A 6,000-nucleotide genomic window follows, 5' to 3' on the forward strand; every position below is an offset into this window, starting at 1 on the left:
CTAAATTAGCAGGAGAAAAACGCCTATTGCAAATCAATGAGCGTGATGAAGTTAGATTGAATGCCTATGATAGTTGACATCTCTATAAAGAGCGCACTAAGAGATGGCATAATAAGAAAATTTTGAGCAGGGAGTTCTCTATTGGTGACAAGGTTTTATTATACAACTCTAGACTAAAGCTTTTTCCTGGTAAGCTGAAGTCTAGGTGGTTTGGTCCCTTTTGTCACTAATACTAACAAGTTTAGTTCTATTGAGGTGATGAATGCAACAGGTGAGAAGTTCAAAGTTAATGGACACCATTTGAAGTTGTACCAAACAGGAATCCCTATGGGATCTGTGGAGGAGTTATACCTTCAACCCCCACCCCCTTCTGTTTGAGGGATGAAGCATTATGGTCGTGCGGGACCTTTATAAACCAGCGTTAATCGGGAGGCAATCCGATTTCTTTCCTTCCTTCTCTTTTCTTCTTTTTATTTTTTTCGTAGTTTTTTGCTAAATTTGGTAGTTTGGAGAGAGAGTGAGAGGGTACTGATCATCCTTTTAAAACTACATGTGTGCAGGATATGTGATCAATTGGAGAAACCCATGAATATTCGAGCCATTGCTTACTGGAGCAACGCCCGACGCCATCGGGCTGCTTCGCCCGATCGGGCTCGCAACGGAAACTGCTAACAGCTAAAAATTGGGACCGCCCGATCGGGTGCACCTCTGTCAAACTTATGAACGACAGAGAACAAAAAACGGGAAACACCCGATGCTGTCGGGCGACAACGCCCGATCGAGCCCGCAACCAAAACTTAAGATGGGAAGAAAAATAAAAAAAAACTGATGCCCGATCTTGTCTGGCAAGGAACGCCCGATCGGGCCCGCAACCTGATCCAGAAAGACAGAAAAAAGGATTTACGCCCGATGCTGTCGGCCGACTTCGCCCGATGCTGTCGGCCGACTTCGCCCGATGCTGTCGGCCGACTTCGCCCGATCGAGGCCCGTAACTAAACTGACGGAATTTACACGACAGAAGAAGACGCCCGATTTGATCTGGCTCAGGGGTCGGCTGCTTTCATTATAGAGGTTTTTCCCCTTCTTTCACTCACTTTCCCTCACACACACTCTCTCCTCCAAACCCTAACCCCCAAATTCTCCCATCTTCTTCTCCAAAAACTCACCTTCCAGCATTAAAGAACTCCACTCAAATCCTGAAACATTCACCAATTTACCTCCCTCATTACTCCCTACCCATCTCTTACTTCACTTTCTTCCACTTTATCTCTCACCTCCATCTTCTTCTTCATCCCTTCCACCATTAAAGTGAGGTTGAGTGGGTACAAGCTTTCTCTTCCACCATTAAAGAGTGAGTAGAAGCTTCTCAATTCTTGGGCATTCAAGCACTATGTTTATAAGGCGGCGAAAAAATGGCACCGGCTCACAACAACAACCACCACCACCACCACCGGTCATCCCCCGGGACGACACCTTCCTGGATGTTATTTTCTCCACCGAAGAGCAGTGGGAACGATTTCAGCGCCTCAATGGGGGCGAGGTGAGTCCTATTACTTTTCTTGGCACCGAGTTCTTAAGTAAATTAGGGATTTCCTTTGAATTTGAGGACTTTATGAAGATAATTGGCATGGAATCCTTTTGTTTTCGTACATGTGAACACGTATCCTGTGCTTGTCTATGAGTTTTATAGCAGCCAAAAATTTCCTCTGAAACGAACCGATATCACATGTGACCTGTAGGCTACTTAATCAGGATTTCACACTTACCCTCCCGGAGTTCGCTATAATACCTCGTGTCCTCAATCGGGGGAAATTAGGCATCCCACCGATTACCATCACCGCGATATCTACTACGCCATTACGGGTGACGACACTAATTTCACCCTCCAACATTGTCATGCTAAATATATCCACCAACCCTTTTTCAAAATTTGGGTCCGATTTATGTCAAAAACATTATTTTTTGGGGGGGGGGGGGGTAGAAGGCCAACTAATTCGGGGGGATGAGCTTTACTTGATATGCAGTTACATGTACCGAGACACCCCGCACCACTTTCACTATAACATACCCCATCACATTGCGTTCCAAATGGAGCGTATCTCCACCACCTACCCTAAGCGGTGCGCCGACGGCACGTTGACCTCTCCTCCCATAGTGAATGGGGGGTTAGTTACTCTGTTTGCCTGGACCATTCCCGGTTTTGATGAGACTCGTTACCAGTCGGCCTTATACCCGACCTTACTTGACAATGCCTACCTCACTCGCCTCAACTGGTTAGAACGGGGTGGGGATACCTACCAGTGGCGCATTAACAGGATGCCCTCCGCCCAACCCTTTAGCAAAAATCAAACCTGGCTAACCTCATTACCATCTTCCTATTGCTAGTTCTGACTTTCCTCACCCTATTCCCCCGATACCCGAGCGTACGTGCCATCGTTGCCCAGCCCATATTGAGGATATCCTCTCTACTTCTGATGCTCCCCCTCCCCCATATTCTATTGTTCATCCCTCTTTTGATTTTCAGGAGATAATGAGCATAATCCAGCGGATGGAGATTGGCATTACGGCCAACATGGCAGCTATCCAGGGCATCAGCTAACATGTTGATGCCAATGGTGCACTTCTACAGAACCTCAGTCAGCGTGTCGATACATTGGCCAATGATCAGCACTTGGCTCTGTATTCGATGTACGACGAGAACTGCTGCCTTCATCGAATTATTGAGCATGATGTTCACCCTTCTTGGTACACTTGGAACTCGACCTACAACCAGCCAGGATCCTGTAGCCAAGGCGGTGGCGGTGAGGATGATGGAGGTGACGATGACGATGGTGAGGATACTCTCATGGATGACTGATATCCATGTCACTCTTTCCCCTTGTTACAATGCGGTCATTGCCACGTTCAACTTGGGGGAGAAATTCTGTAAGTACTACTCTCATTGTTACTGCTTTTTAGATGGATTAATTTTACTGTGTTCTTTAGGCTAGCTAAATTAGTTAATTGCTTTAAAATAAAAACAAAAACAACAAAAAAATGAAATATTGCTGAAAAAATCCAAAAATACGAGTTAAACATTAATAATTTAATTGCTTCCCTGTGCCCTGAACTTTGCTTTGAAAAATGATTTAACTCATTATACTAGATTGTTGGGCACCTGTGATTGGGATGTTGTGATGTGATCTCTAATTGCCTTGGTCTTGAGTAGATTTTGATGATAAATCGCCTACTTTAACTACATGCTTGAATTGGCTACATTGTAAGGATTCACTCTAGCCTTCGAATGTATATTTACGTCCAAACTATCCTTATGTGTTAGTTCCTCATATCATTCTTATCTTGACTTTGGCATTGTACTAGTTCATTTCTGATGACTTTGGACATGTGTTGTGATATTCATTTGTTTGATTTTTTTAGCCTCAGAGTTATTAAAAGAATCATTTTTTCCTTCCTAGCCCCGCTGAGCCTAATGACCTTTTGGATCTATATTAAGCCACATTACATGCCTTGAGCCTTTTCAATATTTATTGTCCCAAGCCTAGATAAAATTGATAAAATTGAGGAATTACAGAGGACTCAAGAACAAATGTAAACAATGAAGATACAGATGTTTTTTAAACTAATTATTTGTTTTAATTTTCTTATTAATTACAGATTTAGAGTAATGTTTTCCATGCAATTGTGGAGTATATGACCATCCAAATGCTTGGTTTTCGTTCTTGGTTGAGCAGAAAGAAAGTGACATTAATTTGATAGAAATAGGAAGAAAACAAAGATAAAAGGTTGGGGTGGCTGGTGATGACTGATGATAGGGGAGAGTTATAATGTTTCAATAGAGTATGTGATGAGGGAAAAAGGTAGCTAGTTTGAACTTTAATTGCCAAATGATAATGTTAACACTTAACTAGCAGCATTATACTCAAACCTATGGCTCCTAAACAAAATAGAACGGGGCGTTGTACTCAAATCTAGCATCTACACTTTAATAACCTATGGAAAAGTTATACTATGTTTTTTTGGACTAAATTAATAAAAATTCAGTTCAGCTCAATTCAGATAAAAAATTTTCAATTCAATTAGTTTCCTCTAACAATTTTTATTTATTTTAGTTCAGTTCAGATAAATTTAGTTCACTCTAAAAAAACAGAGCCTTAATATACTGTTAACTACTCCCTATGTATTCAAAAATTAAAAATATTAGCTGTTTTTTACTTTCTCGAACAAAAAAATATATATATCTTTTTATTTTACTTGATTCATTCAAGTTCAAGTTGCACGTATTTATTCCATAAAAAAAATGTTGCAAGTATTTAATATGGAGGAATTATTTTCTACGCGGTTTGAAAGCTAGGTTGACTTTAATTTGGCAAAAAAAAAATTGAACATTTGCTAAATGAAATGATTTATTTATGTGTAGGTTTGCTTTAGCAATTTAAATCATAGAATAACAAGCACATATGCTATGTATAATATATAATTCTCCCCTTTTTAAGTTTTCTCACCTCACTTTAGAGATGAATCAACGAGAAAGTATAAAGGTATGAGAGAGAAAATGAAAAAATAGTCCTTTCTGAAAAATAAGTATATTTCAGAAATGATAGTAATTGTATAATATTGAATGCTACTCATACACTTCACTTGTCTGTAAATAAAATGGTGGTATATAAATATGAAAAAGAATTGATATATAAAGTTCTTGGTTATTTGAATCTGTGTTTGAAAAACTATGAGCAAGAAGAATGAAGATTAAATGAGAGGAGAATAGCCAAATAATTTATTCAATAACTCATCCCCGTTAGAGGTCAATCGTATTATCTAATTTGGTGCATTGAAGAGTAGTTTTTTTTAGTAATAGTGACTTAATTAAACATTGTTTAGGGAAACAACTTATGTAGATAAACATTATTCAGGTACATAATTTATGTAGTTATATAGTTAAAAACGTCATAATCCAAACAATGGCTTTTTTCCCATGAAAAAATGGATAAGAAATCACCCACGACTAATAGATGTTTAAAGTGGGAGTTAACGTTATTCTATCAATACCCTAATCTTTAGTGATGTTCTCTTAACTTAACCTCCCAACAATCATGTGTCACTCCAAACACTTTATTAAATAAAACTCCCAACAATAGATCATATAAGAGGGAGTATATATAGTTAGTTAACAATATATAACCGCTCGACAAAGTTAATATGTATTGCTCTAAAAAAACGAATTGAATTAGTGAATATATTTAAAATATGGCTTAGATGGGAACTTCCGAGTACAGCAAATAAATGTAGTTTGCAAGGAGTTATGCACAATATTGATTCAACCTTGCAGCTACAATTTAAGCAAATTTATCACGACTCTTTTTTTTTTTTCTTAAAAGAATATCAAATGTAAATCGTTATTCATCGAATTTGAATTTATATGAAAATTTTGCAATAGAAAAATATAAAAAAATTCAAGCGATGACATAAGAGAGAGAATCTATGTAGCCAATATAAAGGAAATTGATTGATTAGTTATTTTAATATTCATAGATTATGAATTTTCTTGAAAAAAAATTAATATAAAAATATAGAAAAAATTTACTTGAAAAAAAATTAATAGAAAAATATAGAAAAAAATCAAGTGATGACATAAAAGAGAGAATCGATCTAACTAAAACAAATGAAATTTTAGAGATTAGTTTCCGAATATCAAATATGTCTTACTACTTAAACAAACAATATAGTGTTAGTCTATCAAGATTAGTGAAATTTCTAAATGTATATGTTACGTGTACGATTGATTCACGTGTTGGAGAAACCCAATTTTAATAATTCTCGCAAAACAGATAGTCTTGAAATGTTCCTCATGGATGAAGGTGTAATATTTCCTATTGGACGAATTTTTTTATATTATTGTTCAAACAAAATATATATTACATACCAATCAATGTTATTTTCTTCACGAAATATAATTATCTTTGTTTAAGCAAGTTATATAGTTGCTTTTATCCCGATAATTAC

The sequence above is a fragment of the Beta vulgaris genome, chromosome 3, assembly GCF_026745355.1.
Source record: "Beta vulgaris subsp. vulgaris cultivar EL10 chromosome 3, EL10.2, whole genome shotgun sequence".
In the NCBI taxonomy this organism is placed as follows: domain Eukaryota; kingdom Viridiplantae; phylum Streptophyta; class Magnoliopsida; order Caryophyllales; family Amaranthaceae; genus Beta; species Beta vulgaris.